The sequence below is a fragment of the Heterocephalus glaber genome, unplaced genomic scaffold, assembly GCF_053883595.1.
Source record: "Heterocephalus glaber isolate CG9 unplaced genomic scaffold, H.glaber_assembly_v1.0 deba00000122, whole genome shotgun sequence".
NCBI classification, from domain to species: Eukaryota; Metazoa; Chordata; class Mammalia; order Rodentia; family Bathyergidae; genus Heterocephalus; species Heterocephalus glaber.
The window spans coordinates 56,165,873-56,189,446 of NW_028258138.1; the positions used below are offsets into that span (position 1 = coordinate 56,165,873).

Here is a 23,574-nt window from a genome sequence, read left to right on the forward strand (position 1 = left end):
TATTTTTTTTCCCCATTCCCTGTGCACCCTTCACCCCCTCTGTCCTTCCCTATTTACATAGATTTCATTTCCTTTTTTTTTCTTTTCTCATAGTTTTTCCTTTCCCTTTTTTCCTTTCCCCTTCCCCTCCCTTCACTCCTTCATCTTTGGACCTTTTTTCCTATTCCTTATCCTCTTTGTGGGAGGCTATTACTAGTTCCTCCCAGTGGAAATCTTTGTTGGCTATATTCATAGCAGTCCTGATGACCTTATATTTAGCCTATGTATTATTAACTGTTTATTTGGCTTTTGTCTCCTCCAGACTCAAAGCTATACAGCTACCAAGATGACAATGTCTGGCACTTATCCAGGACCTTTAGATAGACCCTCTGTAGAGTAACTCTAACTGCTGATCACAACTACTATGACCTTCTTCAGCTGGAAGTAGCCAGGCCTCTCTTCACCCTTTGCCCCCTCACAGCAGTTAGGGATACTACTTCAGAGAGGGGAATATTGCAGATAGGTAAGTTAATTAGATATCTTGTAAGCAGTTAGATAGGGCCAGCCCAGGAGGACCCAACATGGAGGACAGTGAAGACTATCACTGAGGGCCAGCATTGTAAAAAGAGAGAAACCACCACACCCATGTAGGATGAATAACAGTGACTGATATTCTAAATAGGTATCAATCATCTGGGTGGGGGGCCAAGGTCTTAACCTAGCCTCTCCAGGAAATATCCCTGACCCACCCTTACTCAAAATCCTTGTAAGCTTGCTACGTGACTTGCTCTCTCATTTGACCCCCATTTAATCAATATTACCTGGGTGACTGTATTTGCAATCTTTTTTTTTTTTTTTTGGTACCTGGGATCAAACTTGGGTCCTTGTGCTTTCGAGGCAGGCGCCTGAACCACTGAGCTAAATACCCAACCCTGTATTTGTGATCTTATTGGTTGGTCATGGTTTTGTCCTACCTCATGCCCACCTTGTAAATTTCCATTGGGTCTTATAGTTTTGTCCCACTTTGTATCCGCCTCACCACATGGCTTTGCTGTATAAAACATCTTTGTGGAGTGGGGTGGGTGGGCAACCCACTTTCTGGTCCCCCTTCTGTCTCTCTTAGGAAGAAGCTTTCTTTCTCCCAGTAAATTTTCCTACTCTTAAAAAAACAAACAATTCATGTTTCTCATATATATGAATGACATCTTAAAATATATACTTATATCCAACATGTAGTAAAAGAAAAGGAAATTTAGCAGGAAACAAATAATTTCTGTGTCTAACATCACTGTTTAAACAACCTGAAACTCATGCAATGTTGCCCCACAGGTTCAATCATGTATCTGAGAGTGATGATGAAGATTGTATTCTTAACTCTAAATCTCTGTGCCCTCCCAGGATTCTCTTCCTAGTCAAAGTTAGAGTTACATAATTTTTCCTAAGGAAATTATATACTGTGTTTTGAAGTTTTTAAGGGTTTGGAAAAGATTAGAGGAGAAATATTTGGAGTCTATATATAGATTCTGAATGTACATAGTTGTGTTCATTTTCCTAATGTTCTATCAAATATTCCTCATGTTATAGAGCTGAAAGCTACATTATAAAGTAAAATTAAGAATTAGCAGGAATAAAGGGTAAAGTGCATTGGTGGGAAGAAAGACATTTAATTCTATTTCTCCCACTCAAAAACACAAAGGGAAGTGAAAAACAAATAGCATAACACATAGAGTATCTGTTTTTTGATAAAAATGCCAGCCAAAGAGGTCTTATTTAAATCCACACAGACAATATTATCCTCCTCTTTTGAAGATTGTTTTTCCCCTGGCACAAAAGGGTGGGCATATTTCTGCCAACCAAAGGCCCGAGTAACAGTGACATCTAGTGGACTATCACGACACATGACTGCAAAATTCATAAAAGCTCAGTAAGCCTCCAGGAAAAAATTTGGAAATTTGCTCAATATAAAGCTTCCTTATTTGTGTACAAACAACACTGTATTCTAATAGACTCAGTGAGTCCTTTCTCCCAGCAAATGATATTGTTCTGGGTCAATACTGGGGACATGGAAAAGACACTTGGTCTTTACTGCTAGGCCATGGAGAAGCCTGTAGTCAAATCCTACCACCTTAGTTTTAGAATTGGAAATGTGGCAATATTCCTGAGATTAGAAGATATGTATCATCAATCTAACTACAGAGGTTATGCTTCTTAGAGAGGAGAAAGGTGGCTGAATAAGCTTCTAAATGTCAACCCTAAAAATCTACCAAAGATATTAAATTTCACATTTTTTCCTTTTATTTCTTTACAGACTATTTTCTACTATCTACAGAATAGGCCATCTCAGGCCGCACTGTCACAGTTCAAACTCTGGCACTCAGCCTTTGTGTTAGAACTACCATTACACTGTTCTGCCCCTCTCTGCCTCAGGTGCCAGTAGCAGCGTTCCTTTGTCTGGCTGCCAGGTTGTAATCTCTCTTGGCATCTGCTTTTTCCACCCCTGCCCTCCTCCTCCCCCTCCATCAAGAAACCTAATTCCAAGTTGGCAGACAGAAGGTCAGAAATCTTTGAAAGCCGCAGTTTCCACCACCCAGTCAGGTCTTGGCTCTGCACATGCTGCCAAATGCCAACTGACTTTTCTCCCCCTTTCATAACATCCTGTAGGCCAAGGTTGTCACCTGAATCTTGCCCTCACATCTGCTTCCTCCCCTCCTTCAGCAGCACGGCTGTCTTTTATTAGTAACATCCTGTCTCTCCCATCCCAAAGGCTCAGCACGTTTTGTCATCTTTCTGGGACCAGCAGCCTCTTCAGCTATCTACTCTGGACCTTGCCTCAATCACTGGAGTTCCAAGTTCAGACCTGGCCCAGAGCATCTGGGAAAGAGAGGTGGCAGCACCCTGAAATCCACACGATTAGGCCTTTGGGCTGTGTTAGAGCCCAGGATGGCGGACTAATGTGGCAGAAAAGACAAAGGACAAAAATCACACCAACCTGAAAAGGTGGCGGTTTTGTTTCTTTATATATTTTGAAATGACACATTCAAGGTGACTGTGCAATAGACTTTCATGAAAAACTATTTTAATATCTCTTCATGATTTTTGCCCACATGAAAGATTTTTAAAAATACATTCACTGGAGATTTTATATGATTTCCAGTTTTTAAAAGGGGATGAACCATGTCAGTGTAGTTTTAAAATTACAAATTGCATGTAAATTATATTTTACAAAAGTAGAATATTAAATTTCACATTTTTAAAATTTCATCCTTCTTGTTCCTAACCTCTTAAAATGTCTGTAATTCCTCTTTCATTTCTCCCCTCAAATAGTAAAAAGTCAGATCTATCTAAAAAAAGAGCAATAAAAAAAGAGAGCAGGAGAAAAATTGAAAAGATATAAAAAACCTATAGCTATAATACAAACATCTACCAAGCAGAAGCTGAAAAAAATTGACTCTAAATGTTTGAAATGAAGAAAATGTCCCTTTGAAGCATGACAGAGAAGATAAATAAGTCACAATCTAGCAAGAAAAAGTGAAGTCACAGAAAAGTGCATATTATTACCTCTGTGTTGCCCTGTTATAAATGCCATGCCAAGACTTGAAAAAATTGTTTAAACTGGGAGATTATATGGAGATCATTTATTTCCACTTCATTCTTCAATAGTCCATGAAACAGAAGTTCAATGGTTAAGATGTTGGGGTTTTTGTTTTACTTTTCTTCCAAAAGCAAGATTCAGAACTCAACTTTCTGGTTCCCAGTTCAGAGTTATCTGTACACTTATGTATATTTTAAAATATAAAAAGGTGATTGTATTAAATATAAGTTATATTTTGCATGTTTTCCTATTTCTAAAATGAATATAATTATAATTATGAAATCCTAACTGTGCTAAAATCAATAATATCATTTGATTTTCTAAGATGAGCCAGAGCATTGGGACAATAGGTAAGATCAGACCTTTAGGCTGGGGATTTAGCTCAGTGGTTCCAGCACCTGCCTCACAAGTGCAAGGTCCTGAGTTCAATCCCTGGTACCAAAAAAAAAAATCAGACCTTTAAAATGCAAGCTTCTAAAAAGTGGAGATAACATCACACAGGCAACAGCATTCCCCAGAATGTACGAAGAAAGAACATAGACACAACCGGTATGAAGCATGGAGGACAGGCGAGAGCAACTTGATGATTCCAAGGTCCAGGCTTCAGACATGAGGGTACACTAAGGCAGAAGCTTTGGGCAAAAGGAACTTGCTTTGACACTACCACATGTTATTTGTAACTAAGAAGACATTCAGTTTTGGATTATAGGAAGCCAGCATGTCATCCAAAGCCTAGTGCTAAAGGAAAAGGTGTATGGAATGAACAGGCTTCTTGCAAACTGAGAACAAAGGAGGCTTTTCCATCTTCTGCAGAGTGAATGATGGATGGATAGTGATTGCTTTCCATGGCTTCAACTCACAAAATGTCTTTCACTATTCTTTCAAAATAATTCATTTTAATTCCTTGACCTTAGAACAAAGAATGAATTAAAACTTACAGTTTGGTAGAGAAAGAAACCATTATATTTCAACATACCTGAACATCACTTCCCTCTTTCGATTCAGAGATAACATATGTCTACAATCTTTCATGTGAACTCCTTATGGCCAGACTTCAGAAAATTTTTAATTATGTAATGTCATTTGTATATTTAATTTTATGTAACACCTTATATCTGGGGCAGCGCTTAGCAAGGAAACACACTGATATTCCTACAGAAGTAGTGTGTCAACAATACACTGAAAGAGATAAAATTCATTAACAGCTACTTGGCAGTTCAAGTTTGACATTTTTACCAATGTTACAAAAAGAACTCCCCAATTTAGATCCTTCTGAATTTTGGCATTGCAGTTATGAGATTGGTGACCTACACACATAGTAATCATAGAGATTTATGAGACATAAATGACATAAAGGATAGACATTCATATGAGTATCTAGGATAGATTATGAATGAGTCTCCAGAGAATCCAAGTTCAAATAAGGGAAATCTTTGCTGAACGAGAATTCCCTTTTCTAAGATAACCAGCATCTAGTCATCAAATATTTTCAAGGCATATGTGGGAAGGTGCAAAAATTCCATTTCTTTCTCCCAGTCAGTTTTCTCTTCATATCCTCAATCTCAGAGCCCTATGGGGAAGGGAATAGAAGGTGGAGATGCATACACACAATGTTTTCTATGAAGAAAAAAAAACCCTATTGCTGTGTTTACCCTGTGGGCAACCAGTGAAGAGCAAAGTGCTTTGTGCTTGCTTTCCAGCTTTGAAACCACGTGTGTCTACAGTGACTTCTGTAATCATTACACTCACCTACAAGAGGGGAAGTCTACTTGCATTTAGTGTTAGGAATTTGGTTTCCCAATAGGATGCCATCATCTTGGGAACCTCTGGGCCTCCTTTTGGATCCCACTCAAGGTCCTGGAAGACCTCTGACTCTTCTTAAGTTCTAAGCTCATGCCTACCTTTCCAACCAACCCACTGGCTTCCTATTTCTAATCTGAAGAATACCTCCAATACTACCCAGTGACTCATTCTAAAGCATTCCACATATCTCCCTCTTCAATCCCTCAGGATCCACCTTCCTGAATTCCATTACTATGGGTTTTACAATAGAAAATTGCTTCACAGTTTTAGCAGCAACGACAGCCTTTCAGGCACCACAGTTAGCACAGATTTGTTCTCTCATGGTTCCTGTGCAGCTTAATAGTATCCATAGATGCAGATGGATATTAAATCTGTCATTTCTATGCCCAGAATCACTACATGGAGATGTAGCTTGACTTGAATCTAAATTCTAATTTTTGAAAGCCCCAGAGACACTGACTGAGATAAAGATTTGGGGGAGTGAACAGTTTCCATGAAAAGGCAGCCACCTACACAAATATAACTTATACATTATATTTCTTAAACATCTTTTTAAAAAGATGATAGTAAGCCAGGACAGGACTGATAGTTTTAAGTACTCCATTAACTAATCACAATAACAAGCCTGTCACAGCTGCTATCACTTTTGTTTAAAATCAGAACTCCACAATTGTGTGTATAATGTGCATATGTGTATGTGTGTTTGCACATGTGCACCAAAATCTCATGACTTAGATATATTTAAAAGCATTAAAAAGTAGTCTGTTCCTATGAGGTTGAAAAGAATGGTGTTTTAAAGTAGCTTATGTGTATCTTAGAGAAACATTACTTTATTATTGTAGTTATGATTATTTCAGCCATTTAGCACTATTCTTATTTTATAGACCATCATTTTGATCTGATCCCAAACTCTACTTGTGGGCCCACTGTTCTTTATATTCTATGCATGTAGATTGTTTTTCTCTAATTATTTAACATGGTGTTATTTGGCTACTGGGTCTCAAAACACCAAGTGGTGGACACTTGGAGAATGCAAGATGCTGTTACCATGGGGACAAGATGAGGGTCCTTCTCAATGCAATCAACACACTTCCTCTTTCAGGAAAACTATTTCCACAGGAAAGTAAATGATCTTGGAAACTGAGCTTTTTAGTTTAAATGAATGACTATTTTCCTAAAGCTTTGTATTTAACAGTGCCAGCAGAGATAGGCTGGTAAAGGGGAAAATACACAGGAAAGCCTCGTTTTCAAAGACTTACTTCTGACTTTTGCTATCTTCATTGGATAGTACTAGGTGAAGAAACAAGTTTCAAATACTGTAGACTGCATGATTCAAGGGTTCATCCTATCTAGTAGATTAAAAATGGCTGTGAATTATTTCTCTCTTTCTGTAACCATTTGCTCTTGAGGCTGCAGCTCTTGCCACCTTGAGGTGAAACTTATTTCCCCATTCTTTAATGGGGTAACATGGTGCCTTCTCCAGCAATAGACTGGAGCAATACTTCAAGGATGCCAGTTCCATGCCTTCAGTCCAGGGGTTTGCACTTTTCCACTCTGTCTTTCTTGGGATCCTGCCTGGCTTCCATGTGAACACATCTGGGCTGTCCAGTGGGAGGATGGAAGGCATTTGGCTCAGTCATCTTCATCACTGCCCACTCTGTAGTCAGCCAACACTCAGAAGCAGAGCTGCCCAGCTAATTGACAGCTGACTGCAGACCACTGAGGCCAGAAGAACCACTGCTCCATACAATCATGGGCTGAACATAGTTATGTATTTGAAGCTACTAGATTCTGTATGGTTTATTATATAACAAAAGGAAATGATATACCATATTTTTTCTTAGTTCTGTCCATTTTCAAGAACATATTTGCCAATATGCATGTGGATTCTTAAAACTAAAACTAACCTACAGTGATATGAACACCTATTGAAAATCCCAAGCAGTTATGCACAGTTAAATTGACTTGCTCTAGCCCTGATGAGAATGGACAATACATGTTTTTATTTCACTCAAGAATTCAGATTTTAGCCAGAATATGAGGAATGCAAACTAAAAAACTAAAAAGATGAAAAATTCCTCTCTACCAATTGCATGCTAATTGGATGAAAAAACCCTTACTCTCCCAAGGATGACTAGCCTATAGAGAACACACCCGCACACAATGAAACAGGAGTCCATAAATACTGTGTCTGTAACATGGAAAGGAGAGCATTATCTTTATTTTATTTGCCAGTGGCAAATGAGCTTTCCTGTATAACTGTGATCTTCCTATATAATTGTACTTTAGCATATAACACTGTTAAAATTAAAATATCTTGAATTTTTTAATGTTTCCCTCACCTACCCACAAAAATTATGTTTTTCTCTTCCCCCAACTATGTAGATACACCATCCCCTCTCTTTTCTTCTGTCATAGGAATGCTGGGAGCAATGCATTAAGAACTGACACTACAAGTGGAAAGAATCAAGGGTTCTGTGTCACTCTCATGGAACAGAGCTGCCTTGCAGAGTCATCCATCACACATTTGATGTTGCATGAACAAAAAGAAATCACTGTTGTGTACATTAAGATTTCAGGTAATTAACTGCAGCACAGCAAAACCTAGTCTAATAAAGTATTAGGGCACATGGGTATGCAGACACAAATGATCCTTCAGAAAAGATGGGGGATTTAACGAGGGGGTGCAATCTTAGGAGCAATTTCCTTGAGTAAATGACCCAGAGCACAAGCAAATGTGTTGCCTTAGTTAGACATGTGGATGATTCATTCATTTTCATAGACAAGACAATAAAAATGGTATGCAAGAACAAAAGCAGGGAAGTTGGTAGATTTGGTGGAGGGAGAATCATGAAGTTCTTTTTTTATTCCTTCTACTTGGGCCCAGAAATTTTAAAAAGTATTTTTTTTTACTTTTGGCTGAGAATACAGATAGGATGGGAAGTCTAAGGACCAAGAAATGATGTGAACCTACCTTCACAGAGAGAATGGAATAACTTGAGAAATTTTGAAAATGAGTATAGACTCATAGAGGTGATTTTCCTTTAGCCATGCTTAGCTGCTTGGTCACAGGCTTTATACAAACAGAGAAATGGACATAATCTGAGTGGAAATTTTGCAGAACAGGACTTATGAACACGGAACAAAAAACAAAGGACCAGAACAATAAGAGGTAGAAAAGGATATTATTATTATTATCTCAGACCATGAAATATGAGCTGAGAAGTCAGAGTATTAAGATATTGAAGAGCAGATTAGTTTTCTGGAACTGTCATAACAAAATACACATATTGGATGGCCTGAAAAACAGAAATGCATCTTATCAGTTGTGGAGGTTAGAAGTCCTACATCAAGGTACCAGCAGGGTTGATTTCTTCTAATGTCTCTCTTTCTGGCTTGTAGATAGCTGTCTTTTTTAGTAATTCCACGTGGTCATCCCACATTGTTATCTGTTTTCCCGAAACCTCTTCTTACAAGGACACCAGTCATATTGGATTAGGATTCAAAATATCATTTCCATTTTAATTTAAATGCCTCTTTAAAAACCTTATATCCAAATACAGGTATATCATTTTTAGTTACAAGGGCTTAGGACTCCAACATATAAATTTTGAGAGAACACAATCATTCCTTAACATGAAAGTTGAGAGAAAAATAAAAAGTGGTGCCCAGGAAGTGAGATGCTAGAAATTGAGGTTTTCAGAGGTGATGTTCTAGATTATGACTGTGGCAGACTAATTAATGGCCAACCTGACTGGGAACACTCAGCTGAACTGAGTCAGTGTGGTTCTGAGTGTGGAAGACTCACCTTAGGACTGCTGCCAGAATGGGATAAAAAGACAACAGGAGGGGAAGATTGCACTCTATTGACTTTCCTGGAGAAGCTTCCTGTGGCTGGTTTTCCAGAAATGAACTCAGCTTTCCTCAGAGGAGCTCAAGTCCTTGCTGTCACCAGGGATGGCTGCTGCTCTCTTTGGGGGAGCTCTGATCTTCACCTTGAGCATTGAATTCCTGGCTCCAGTGCAGCTCACTCAGCCTTCTGGCATAGATTCTTCACCCTGCCAGTGCAGATTTTCTAGCTTCTACCACAGCCTTTGGGCTTTCCCAGTATAGACTTTTGGTATGGATTTGCATGAGACATTCCCATGGACCCTAGGCCTCCTCCAGCTGGACTTGTGGAGGACAATGTCATGGGTTTTAGGCCTTTGGCTGAACTCATGTGAGATATTGCTGTAGGATCCAAGGCCTTGGCTGGATTCTTCAAGTCTCTAGCATGTGGAAAGATCTCTTGCATTCTTCTGCATTTGACTTGTTGGGTGAACATTATAAAAAAATCCTATCAATTATGTGTCCTGTATTAAACCTTTTGCCTTGCAAACCCTGACTACAACAGTGACTGAACAATGGGTTTGAGGGGTGAGGAAAAAGACAAAATATTAAAATATTTTGTGATTAAGAATTTAAGAACAAAGTTATGAAATAAATTGTCCTTTTGAATATTGAAGCCCCAAGATTGATAGGGAAGCAACAAAAGAGAAAAATGCAATAAACCAAAGGATAGTAAGTGCTAAAATCTCCCATTAATGTATGAGTAGATGGGGAAAGAGGATGTGAGCAGAAAGATGATAGCTGAAAAGAGGAAGATATCAGGTATTCTAGTCAGATGGCAGGATCTGGGGAGATGTTGGAGGAGTGAGGAAACCAAGAGAATACCTTATTCTGGAAGAAGAAATGATGACCAAAAGGCCATATAATCTTGCCCACAAGCCCAGAAGTACACAAGGTACAAGAGAAAAGAGCCATCATTTGAGAGCTGGGGCGAATGCACTGGCCACAAGAAAAGCCAAATTTTATTTGGAGCAAGAAGTTGAAGGAAAATAGAAGATATTAAAGGTATGGGAAGATTTTAAAGACTAAAATAAACATTACTAGTGATGGCCGATGTTGTTCTCTCTTTTCTGCCACATGGAAGCCAGGATTTTTCAACATGATTGTTCTTTTAAGCAAATTCAACTGAATATTTCTGGCAAAGAAAGAATGGACATGACTTTTAAACCAAGGCTGTGTAAAGCCCATGCACAATTCCCCCATTTCACTCTTATCCTATTGAGGCCACCATGAAGGCTTCATTTCCAAATGTTTTTCAATAGAAGATTATGGAACCTTTGTCTGCTTCATCTCTGGAGGACTAAGTGATGTGGACTCCTGAGAAATATAAAGTATAAATTAAAAACTAACCTTTGTTTTCTAAGGGGCAAGTGGCATTTTAGGAGTGTGTGTGTGTGTGTGTGTGTGTGTGTGTGTGTGATTTGTGATTTGCTATCATAGTAAAACCCAACTTCTTTGACTTATACACACATCATGAGTTCCAGAATGGAGAGGGAAGGAGACTGAGATTCATCAGAAAATGTTTACAGGCACCTTACAGATGTGAAAATAAAAATAGGGAGTAAGCTGGGAGGCTTGGGCTTCCTGAGGTGACTGAGAAAAGTGAAGCTGCAGGGCTTGATGACATCTTGGAGAAAGATAGATCATCAGTATAACTGTAGCTTCCTTTAATGGTCCTCTTGGGCACTTTGAGGTGTACAGATGGAGAATGTGGTTACAAATGAGGCCCAGAGGCAATGCCACCACAGCACACAGAGATCTGCAACTGGCTATTCCTACCTGTGATATTCTGTCACTAGCAAAAGGAAGAAGTTGCCATGATTTTAATTTTTAAGGAGATTATTACAGTATGAATACTCCTTGGAACACATACTGGAAAATTCAGGTCTGGAGGCATGTTGGATTATGCTTTTGTGTGCTTTAATGTCTATATACAAAGTATATCTTGAAAATCAGAAAATGTGAGAAAACCATAAAAAGTCTGTATGTTGAGGAGATAATTTTCCTGGAAGATGCTCTTACAAAGTAGGTCTTTTTCTACTTAAAAGGAGAAGCTTCCTAAGCCAAACACTAAGCTTCCATTTTACTTATAAAGGTAATAAGTGAAATAAGTGGAACCAGATGAGTACATGAAAGCAACTATTCAATACCTAGGACTCTTGGTTAAACTAAATCAGATGTTAAAGGGAAAGTAAGTCCAGAGAGTGTAATCCATGTATAGTATCAAAAGACAAAGAGAGAAAATGCAGAGCATACAAGAGAAGGAAATAGATGGCGATGAAGCCAAAAGGACTAAATCCATAAATAGAAGACTAGAATAGGGAAGAAGAGAAGCAGCAGCATCTATACGCACATTAGGAGAAGACAGCAAGAATTGCCTTCATGCAGGGATTTAGTTCGGCACCTGCCTCACAAGCACAAGGTTCCAAGTTTGAGCCCCAGTACCAAAAAAAAAAAAAATGTGTAAGAATTGCCTTTAGTGAAGAGTGACTATGTTTGGAGAGGAAACAGAGTCGTAAAGGAAGAATGGAGTAAAAAAGAGACAGCAAAGTTGGGAAATTGTGAAGCCATCCAGAAGCTTTAAGTCCTCCCAACTCCCTACTCAACATTTAAAGCAGATCCCAAGAAAAGAGCAGGAGATAGCAGATGCAAAGTGGAATGTTGATGGACAAGAGGAGAGAAAATGGCACAGCAAAGGAACACAGGAGTAGGCCAGACTTTCTCTAAACCTTGGTTTTGGCACTGCTTGGTCAAATGATGTTGACTTCTATGTTTTTCAGTTTCATCTGTAAAATTGCTATGAGAGTTGCAGTCTCAGCTTAGCATTGTTGTAAGGATGAAATGAAATAGTAGTTACAAGGAGTCAGCAAAATGTATGTTACATAGAAAATGCTACAGTGATGACTAATTTTAATTTCCAACACTAAAATGTTGAGGTATCATTGAAAGGCTAAGGAATATTTACCTACTTTCAATATAAGAGAAGTTTATTGGCTTTACTTCAACTTCGATTAATTCCTTATTCAACTCCATAGTAAATTCAGTTCAAAGTTCATTCACAGAGTAAATATTCTTTTTGCTAATATCCAAATACAGAAAATTAAAATGATACTGAGAAATGTTGAATACCTCATTTGAACTGGACCTTGATAATCATCTAACCATTAGCCTGGAATTGAGGCCAAATGCAATCCCTGATAATGCTAAGCCTCCTTCCTCCCAACAAGAAGAAAATGTGAATATCTGTGTTCAGTAGTTTAAGTGTCCCCCTCTTCACAAAAATTTAAAAAATTAAAGTGCCACTGTTTGTACAGATAAGACAAATAAAGCATGATCATCCATGTAGATGGGGTTCTCTGCATTCTTTGTTAAGTCTTTTCCAGAATGGAGCAGGACCAATGCCCATTCCACTGGATATGGCTGGTACACAGCAAGATCCAACATATAAAGCTGTTAGTGGACTGCTGAACTTTTAAAATGGATAATAGTTTCTGGATTGTGCATATTTATATAAACTGAACTACCTTTTTCTACTTCTTTGATTCAGAAAGGCTTGTTGAGAACTTGTTATATCCTAGGCCATGCATGAAATAAGGCTTGAGCTTACAAAAATGAGAAGATCCTAATTTAGTTTGCAAGAGCTGCCAAAACAAAATGCTACAGACTGGGTGGTTAAAACAATAGAAATTTATGTTCTCACAGTTCTGAAGCCTGGAGGTTCAAGATCAGGGTATTAACAGGGTTTTTTCCTTCTGAGGGTCATGTTGGGAGGATCTGATCCAGGCCTCCTTCCTTGGCTGGTAGATGGTGTTCTCTCTCTCTTTTTGCATTGTCTCTCCTTGTTCTGTGTCTGTGTCCAAATTTTCTCTTCTTATAAAAACAGAAAGCATATTGAATTAGCCCCTCCCCCAATTATTCGTTTTAATGAAATTACTCCTGTAAATGTTCTTTCTCCAAATAAGGTCAAATTTGAAAATAGGACTTCAATATAAAAAGTGGCAGGTAAGAACACCATTCGGCATATGAAAGACACATTATTTATTTTAGAATGCTCACATTTAACAGTTTACTGAGATGTCCCCAGGAAGGTCTGGGAAGGCAAAAATTTTGTTGCTATCCAGCACTCGCCCAGAGTCCTATTTTCTAGCAATGAGCTCATCTTTTTTATACTCAAACTGTATTCACAGTCAGTTCTCTATTAAGGGAACTGCAAGCTCTAACCAGCTCCTCTGCCAGAGAATTAGAGAGGCACTCTATAGGTTCAAAATCTTGTAGAAAGAGAAATTATTATAGCTAAATTTTTACAAAGGGTATGCACGAATACAGAAGAAAAAGCTAGTAAAGTAACAAGATGGATCCATTTCAGAAGGCACAAAATGCTTAGTTATCCACAGGGAAAGAACACAGAAGGCAGAATGGAGAGGTAAATCAAAAAATGTGAAAATGCATATACGTGAAGCTCCTTAATATAACCAGGAACTACCAAATTGTGGGATGGCTGAGAAGAGTCTATAATGGATTGGCAGAATATAAAATTATATAGCAAAGTAGGGAACAGATCAGGGATGTGAAGTTATAAGTGATTCATTAAAAGTTTCTAAGTAGTGAGACAATCAGATATCTTTCCTAGAAGGCCTGTTCTTGCTTCATTAAGTAGATTAGACTGAATGGATAGTTGCTGGAATGCTAAGGGAGGGAAGTCAGATAGATAGTATTGGATAAATGTAAAGGAGAAAAAGTGAAAATTATCTCAGCCTATGATCTCCATTCTCCCCAACATGAGCTACAAGTAAAGGTGCAAAAAATGTAAATTTTTTTGAAAAATTCAGACCATTGATAAATGAAATTGGATGTTTGATGGCTGCTTCATTCAAATGTTTTATTAATTATAAAATTAGCCACAGAAACACCATATTGAACAATGATATAGTATATAGGTGATTAAAATGTAGATTTTATTATAAAATAGATCTTGGTCTAAACTTAGTGGTATAAACTTTAGCAAATTACTGAACTTCACTAAACCTCTTTTTCTTCATTAACTACATGAGATTAATAATCATGTCTACCTCTTACAGATATTATAAGGAAAAACAATGGAAATGGGCTAGCTCATATTCAATGTAGTAGCAGCCACAGAGTAAGCAACCTATGAAGAGTGGTTCCCTTTATACCTTTTTTATAAGTGTAGACTTATTTACCTCTGTAATAAACTTGCAATGAACTGAAGAGGATAGTACCAGGCTGAAACATCTGGGTATTTTGTTTTTTGGTGTTTTTTGAGCCTCAAACTGGCTTTGTAACCCAAGCTGTCCTCCAACTTGTCATCCTACCTCAGCCTCCAAGTCCTGGAATTATAAGCATGCTCCACTATGTCCAGTCTAGTTATCTAACTTCAAATAAATTATTTCATGTTTCTGAGTTTTTATTTCCTCTAATCAATAAGGGCAAAAATGTTTGTCTTAGTTATGTACTAAGATTATTTTTTTGATATGGGACAATGTGTAAGGTGTGATAAAAAATTCAGTGAATACAGAAAATTATAAATTATTGTAATAAAAGACACATTGCAGCAACATCAACCTTTCTAAAGATACTCATGAAAAGGTCTTCCAGGATTGCTTCAGAAAATGGCAAGAATGAGATAAATGTGTTTACATTGAGGGGGAGTATTTTGAGGGGAGCATTAATGACAATGTATCTTTTACTGTAATAAATTATTAAATATTAAACATTCAGTGTATATTTTGATCACTCCTGTACATGAAAGCAGTTTGATTATTCTACAATGATAAATACATACAAGATATATGAATATATCTTCCTTGTTATATTTTACTCTGAGCAGTGGTGATCACATAGAGATAGTTATGAGCTGTAGTATGGAAACTGTGCCAGAAGAACACTGGAATCAGGTGAGGGAGCTTAGACAGATGAGGGGGGCCCCAGAACTGCCAGTAACTTATGTCTCAGGTCTTACCTGCTTAGAATCTGCATTTACTCATCAGCAATTTAAGTGGGTCATTCCATACCCTCTAAACTATTTTACTGCAGCCCCAACAATCTGATTCTCTTGTTCACTAAGACAACTTTAAACATGGAATATTTCACATTTTTCCCTAGGCAGATAAGTGCCACTGAAATGAAGCAAAGGCGGGATCAGCTATGGGTCAAGAATCTTTCTACCACAGAGTCAATGTAATCTCACATTACTTAATTTTTCACATGCTTTAATCTGTAATGACATTCAGAAATGAGCAGATTAAATGCAATTAGCTCACCAGAACTCAGTTAGCAGGCTTTACCCTGAAAAGGATTTATGCACCACCTTTTGACCAAAAGAGGATATGTGTGGAAAGATGCTAGTCAGAACCAGAGAAAAAATAGATGGAAATAAAACTTTACCAAATAAAAATAAACATGATACTTACTATCTAATTTTTTTTATTTTCCAAACAAATAGAAACTGATTACTTGCTATCATTTCCTCTTAATTCATTTTCATCTGACTGCAGTAGATAGTTTAGTTTTCCACCAACAATACAATCTTAATGGTTAAAAGAGGAAAAGGCTAAAGGTGAAAATGCTATGAGAAAATTATTTTTCTGGGTGAATCAGTAGAACACCAAACTCTTCCATTATCTTATGAAGTTCAAGTGCCTGAATTATAAACCAAGTGGAAAACTATGTAAGATTTTATCACTGTTGATTGGGTTGCTTATTTGGAATTACTTCTCTGAATGAAAATCATTGTCCTCAAAAGAACTAATGGCAAAACAGTCCATTTAAAGTGCCACTCCTCAACCTTAGCACCATTGCATTCTGGGTCAGATGTTCTGAGCTGTGGGGTCAGTCCTGTGCCTTACAGGCTAGTTAGCAACATTTCCTACCTCTACCCACTGGATAGCAGGAGTGCTCAGACAGGCGCAGCTGTGATGATCAGACTGTTTCCAGACATTCCCAGAAGCCCCTTCAGCTGACAAAATGGTCCCCACTTGTGAACCATGGATTTAAAGAAAGCTAGACTTGCCCAGACCCCAACCTATATCATCCTATCTGTCACTATCATATTGAGAACATTCTGTATCTATTATAATATGAAAAGAAGTTATCAATGACAAAGGGAGTTTTTTTTTTTTCAAGGGAAAGAAAAACTATAATAATATTCAAATATAGTAGAACTCAACCAAAACTGAAAAATACTGAAACATTTTTCCATGTAATTCAAAAAAAATCTCAAGCATTAACAAGATATCAGAGGATGTGATTTGTTTTAGAAAGATTTTCAAAACTAATATTGAACAAATAGTGGTCTGGAAAAAAATTCTAATTAGCTAGTAGACTCCACATAGGCCAACTTTTTTTAAATTTAAATTTCAATATAGCCATATGACACGTGATGGAAATATAATCTGAGAAATATGTTGTTAGGCAATTTCATCCATGTGTATCACAAAGTACCACACAGAGTGCCAGCTTCTAAGTGCAAACAGAAAAGGTATATGTCAATCATCTGTGATGGCCCCTTGATATTATCCAAATACACAGTTAAACACGAGATACATGAGGCTAACATTGGCATAGCAGTACACTGTTTTACAGTGAACTCTTTTATATAAGTAGGATTACGCTCTAAAGGATGAAAAGAACAGCATGTTATGATAAGAACCTGAAACAGTAACAGTCATTTATCACACTATCGAGTACTGTGTACTATACATAGTTGTATGTGCTTCTTCTGGAAACACACTGTCCTCTCCTTTGATCTCAGTGACTCTTCCTTCCAAACCCACTGATGAGCTCCAGCCTAGTCTCTATCTACATCTCTTCCTATAGTTTTAAACACAATCTATATATGGATTCTTTACAGATTCCAGCCTGTAACTCTCATCTCTCCCCTTCCCCTCCTGCCACCCCTACCCCTTTGAGCCTTTTCTTCATATTTCAAATTATCAATTATTCATTTTAATCATTTTAATTCCTAACTACATTTTCATTTTCTCACACTAGAGAAACTATTCGGTATTTACACATGTGTGTCCTATTTATTTCACTTAAGAGGATGGCCTCAATGTGCATCCATTTAGCTATAAATGTCTCTAGTTTCTCATTCTTTATGGCTGAATAGTACTCCATTTTATAAAAAAAAAAAAAACCCCGCATCTTCTTTATCCAGTCTCCAGTTGATGGGCACTTGGGCTATTTCCAAGCTTTAACTATTACATACTGTGCTGCTATAAACATGGGTGCACATATATCACTGTGGTATGATTCTTTTAATTCTTTTGGGAAGATACTCAGCAGGGGGATACCTGAGTCAAATTGACCTCTAAGCCTACTTCTTTGAGGTATCTCCATACTGATTTCCACAGTGGTTGTACCAGTCTGCACTCCCACCAACAATGGAGAAGTGTTCCTTTCTCCCCACACCCCCTCCAGCATTTGTTATTGGATGAATTCTTTATAACACCCATTCTTTCTGGGGGGAGGTGGAATCTCAGTGTTGTTTTCATCTGCATCTCTTGAATAACCAGCGATGGGAGTTTTTTTAACATGTCTCCTTCACAGGAACAATGATCAGGACACCAGGAAAATAGCCAAGAAATCTCCCATTCCATGAGTTTTATTCATCAAAGATTTGCTGGAAGTTCTGATGACGTGAAGAGACCCTTGAGTATCTTATTAACATCATCAGCACAGGCTAAATTCACCCTAACCCTGGCCTGTGATTCCTAGTCCCTGAGCTCAGGGAAGTTGGTGTCCAGGAACACCTCTTAATCTCGAATTTCTGTGTCTTATTTCCCCAGTTAGGGATTTTCAGACATCTACCAGTGTCTCATCCTTGAATAAAGTATGAGAATTATGGAAGTCCAGCTAGTCCCAATGCCACTTCACAGAACTTCTGCACCAAGCTGATGACCGAGAGACCAAGAGCTAGAATCTACTCTCTAGGAACTGTGGGATTGCTGGTTTGCCCAGGTAATGTCCTGCTATTTCATCATCAGGCTGTGGGAAGCAAGCTGCTTCTCTCTGGTTGCTATAGATTTTGCTGACATAAAGGATATCCTCTACCTATTGTTAGACAGATTCTAGGAACTTAGATCTTTCCTGTGAGTAGTGCTCAACTTCTGGGGGTGGTGGTGGTTGCTAGAAATGTGGGGACACATATGTAACAAGTAGAAAGATTTGCCTCATATTTACTTTAGCTTATGTGTACAGGTTTTAGCTAAAATATTCCAAAGAAAATATTTTGAAGAAAAAAAAAAAGACTTTCCAGGATTCTCAGCACCCTGTGAGTATTTGAAAAGCAGGCAGTTGGAGGTAAAAAGCATATGGTTGCGGGGAGGAATGTTGAAACTTGTTTTCTGTTTTGATATACAGAATCTAGAGGGTTCTTTATTTTTCTTTTATAAAATAGTCTCCTTTTGTATGCTTTCCCTATGTGGTCTTTGTTTAACTCCCTCCCCACCCAAAAAATAAAAGAGAAGCTAAAATTTATGAAAAAAATATAGTCCAGAAGAAAACACAGGAAACTATTAGAGAATTTGCTCCCAGGCAGGCCAGGTTAGATGAATGAAGGCTGCTAGGCTTGTTTTTATTGTATCATCTTCCATGGTGTTTGACCATTTTACAACTGGCATGGATTTGTTTTAAAATTTAAAAAGCTAGTTATCAAAATAAATTTAAAGTATGATCTTCCACAGATAGTATACAAGGTATTATGGTTTTAAATTAGAAGGCAGCTGCAATACTGATTTTTCCTGTGGACCGAATAGCAGTTATTTGGGACAGTGATTTGAAGGTGTCTAATACTGTTCCTAAATGAGAGCACATCTACCATTGCCTGTGGCATCAGCAATGCACAAAAAACATAATTGGTATGCAATAGATGGTAGATGAACCTGAGACTGTTGCATAATAGAATTCTAGAGGGATTCTATTCTACTTTCTTAATTAAGGTTGGGGAGTAAGATTCCCAATAGTACGTGATTTCTGAGAATGGATTTGTAATTTTTTAAAATAATATGATGAAAAGCCTTGGGTTGCATTTTGCTCTGTTTAACTAAGACTTTCAGGCTCAGTAATGTACTAGCCATGAATGCATTGTGAGTCACTAAGAACAGTTACATGTAAATCCAGGATGGAAGAAATATAGTTTAGTTTCTGATAAATGATCAATACACTGCATGTGTTTGTACCCATTTAAAAAATTCAACACATATTTATTTAAGGCTTTCTCCACAAGCTGGCACTATACAGGGCAAGGAGAGAATAGCAAGTGATCTCTCACTCCAGGGAGCATATCTTTAGTTGAAATGAATGAAAACTTCTGACATTTTGCTTTATTCACTATTGCAAATTTTTATTTATAACGAACCCTTACTTTTCTTTTACTATTGAAAAATCTTATAACAAAAAAGATATTTTTTGAAACACAGCAAGTATCCCAACTTTTCTATATGAAATTAGTTCCACAAATGCTCCCTCAAAAATATTGTGCAATTAAATAAGCATATATTATATGATATATATCTTTCTTAGACGACTGAAATGTAAACAGATGGAAAATTTTATTCACCAGAATTCCAGAGTACTTTTTACCCCCACAAAAAAAGAACACATAGAAGGTGGAGAAAGAAAGAAGGAAAGGAAGAAAAAATAAAGGAAAATATAAGCAATTAGCATTATAAATTTTCTTCTGCTCCTGCATTAGCTGCATTCCACAAATTCTGATAGGTTCCACATTTGTTATTATATTTGAAAATGTTTTCTAATTAATTTTGATCCATTCTTACAACATAAATCTTATTTCTTTTTGTTTGTTTCCCTGATGTCTTCACTCAAGATTGTGCAATTGATACAAGGTACTATTCCAATACATGCTACTATTTCATAATACAATAAAGTGACCATGTTTATTAGAAGCAGAAACAAAACAATACCTATCTTTTCTTAGTAGGAGTATTAACCTCTCTTCACGTTTGATATGCACTTGTTGAGTTACACGAGAATCAGCATCATAAGTCAAGTCTCTTATAAGCTTTATTTATGGCTTATTTCTCAAGTCATGGGTTACTTGTAAATCTACAAACAGAGGTACCAACAATTCCTCTTGTCTCATTACATGAATTCTACTCTTCACATTGAAATACAGAGATGCCTTTGAATCTCCACTGGTCATGTCAACTGGCCTCGACAACAAAATGCAAGAGTAACAACACTGGGCCAGTTGTTCTAGGCTGAGTCAATCTACTCTGCAGTTGTGCTGAGCCTGGGTATGTTGCAGCTTTATCTAAATTCTAGCTTCCAGTGCCTTCAAATAGTTTACCAGCAGGATCAGGAATTGTGATTTGAACACCAGCAATGTTCTAGCTTTATGTGTTATAGCCCACCCACAAGCTTTTAAAATATCTGTGGACTTCACTTTGCTTTCTTGCCCCAAACCATGACGATCTCTCTCCAGCCTGCTGTTCTTCCTAGGCTGTCAGTGGGCTGTTTCTTTGCAGCCAGCAAATTCCCTGTACGCCAACGAGATCTCCCTTAGCTCTTGTGCTCTGCCTCAGCCTAATGCATGCTTCCTTTGTACTCCCAGTGAGTAGCAGTTGGAGGGCAGCGTGGCTTTGCTCTCTGACTGGGCTTCCTGAAGATATAATCCAACAACCTAACTCCATACATTATTAAAGGTTTATTAAAATCCCACTTGATTTCTTCTTACTTGCTTTGTGATGGGTTAGTGCCTCCTCTGGTGCTTCCTCGGCATGCTCCATTGGTTTTCTGCTAGGAAGTGAATTTAACTCCCTGTGTTTCTTTAGCTCTTTGCTGTTACATTTGATTGGGTTGGTCTCATTCTTATAGGGCTAGTGACAGTACTTTGCAACTTTCTCCCTCAAAACAGGAAGCAGAAGTTCTTGCATTAAAACATATTTAAGATTTATACCCTTCTTCACAGATTAGCCAGTTATTAAGGATCTTGCAGTACTCAAACTTCCTTCTCAATTACTGGACTGCATTAAAAGCCATCCTCCCTGTGGTCCAGTTTATAAACTATCCCTCACCAGAACCATAAATAAATCAGCAATATACTACGCTGTATACCAGCCTGTGGTTATACAGTACATTTGGTGTTGGATGCACAAGCTTTAGAGTTAGACCCTGTCTATTAGATTAGCATGGCTGACTACTCATTAAGTAGCACTTCTCTGCAGCACAGAACCTTCCCTTTCTTCCCTCACCCCTCCCACAGTTTCCATTTATAAGGCCATATGTTTCCATCCGATGTTTCAGTGACATTGTATGTGTACCATCCTCTGAGCTCCATCCTGCATGGAACGGATCCTAATGTTCTCTAAATGTCACCAGCCACCAAGAATTTTCTATCTCTTTCTCTCCCTACCTCCCAATTACTAGTTAGCACCCTGCTATTTTGAAAAAAAATCCTCTGCAAACATAATGCTATATTGATGTTCTTTTAAGCATTACTCATCTATATTTTGCTCCAATATTTTGTACAGAACTTGGGAGATATTTTCATCACTATATCCTCAACGTAGTACATGCTGCAAAGTTTTCATTCAATAAATATTAATTATCATTTAATTAGAAATAGTATTGAATAAGTATTGTCCTTATAGAAGGTAAGGTAGATCACACCAGACAGATGAAAGAAGACACTTTAGGTGCGTCTTACCAATCATAATTAGATCATAATTAGTCTGGGCTTCAGGTATAAAGTTACATGAAGGGTTCTCAGAATAGAAGTGTCTGAGCTAGGAATGCAGATATACAAGAGCATGGCCAGTGAGTGGGTCCTGAGCTCTTGACTGCTCTTCTCTTCAGCAACTGCAATGCACTGACTTGTTCCCCAAATTTGGTGTGAGGAGGGCAGGTTTCCCCACAAAACCCTGCCCAGTAAAGCCTTGTAGTGGTCAAGCCAAAAAAGTTACATAGAGATTTTTGGGCCAAAGCCAGACCCTTTATCTACTAATAAAAGGGAATAAATGTGGGTGAAAACTAGGAGACCACAGCGGCTGACCCATTTACACAGTCAAATGAGTGCTAGTCTCCTGAAGAGAGGCTCGAACAGATTCAGCACTCTGAATTTCTTTTCCAGGTAAGTCTTTCTCCATCACTCTCCTATCTAAAGAAATTGAGCTGGTGGTCACTGCATACATATATGGGAACTAGCCTAGGGTAAAGGGACAAACTGGAACAGCCTATAAAATTATCTATGGGGCAGTGTAGTTTTCAGATGGAAAATATTGGTATTGTTATGATTCTCACAATAAACTGGAACTAAACAAACCAGAGTCATCTCCATTATACTCATGATCACTTAATGCTTTGTATTCATAGCTATTCAATAGTATAAGCTCAAATACATCTTCAAAAGATGGTAACTTCTGTTCTAGAACAACTTATATTCTACAGACATGCTTAGACTCAGGGAAAAGCCCTTAAAAATGCTCACTATTGTTAACAATAATAAAAATAAATGAATGGCCTGGAGCTCCCATTAATGGCAGTCTCACAGTTTAGTTACCTTTAAAATCTCAATAGACACTATTTTAGTGTGATAGACACAGAGCCATTGGACACTAGAAGTTTAGTTTTGTTTGATCAATCAATAAATAAAGGTATGGTGTGGTTTATAATATCAGTATCAAATAGTGATTCTGCATAATGCATGAGATATTTGAGATAATAAATCACATTCTAATAGTATTTGTAATGAAAATGCTATGGAAGGATAATAGTCTAAGGGGCCATGTCATGCTATGTAACTAACAGTAGTAATTGTCAGTGATTATGTCTAGAGCCAATGTTCTTTAAAAGCATGGCATGCAGAAAGAAATGTGTGATTCTGATTTTTTCCTTGGAAGTAGGCTGATACCCAGCACCATGAGCCTGGCAGCAGGAAAAGCAACTGCATAAATATTTAGATAGGAAAGAGAAAGAGAAAAATCATTCCAATTTCTAAGCTGTTCTTTTCCTGTAGCTCATTTCAAAAATAAATACTTATTCACTACTTGTCCAAATACGTAGTTGCTGTTTATGGGGAAGGGATGCACACACAAAAAAAATTTAATGGCCTTGAAAACGACTGTCACATAAGTCAGATAAGTTTGGCTTGCCTAGAAAGATTTTTAAACATTTTCTCTGTTTTTAACCAAAGGAAATTTTATTTTTCTGACAGTTTTATGGGTACTGTTCTCTGCAAATATCATCTCTAGCCATGGCTTACATCTTATGTTCACTGAAAACCAATTCCAACTCATTTCATGGTCATCCACAAATGAGTGATGTCTTTGGAT

At 37.6% G+C, this 23,574-nt stretch overlaps 1 long non-coding RNA gene across 2 annotated transcripts in view; it reads right to left on the reverse strand.

Annotated features, from left to right (window-relative positions):
- Window positions 1-23,574, reverse strand: part of LOC147830438 (uncharacterized) — a 184,147-nt gene that overhangs the window by 128,597 nt on the left and 31,976 nt on the right. The gene's annotated exons all lie outside the window — the stretch shown is intronic.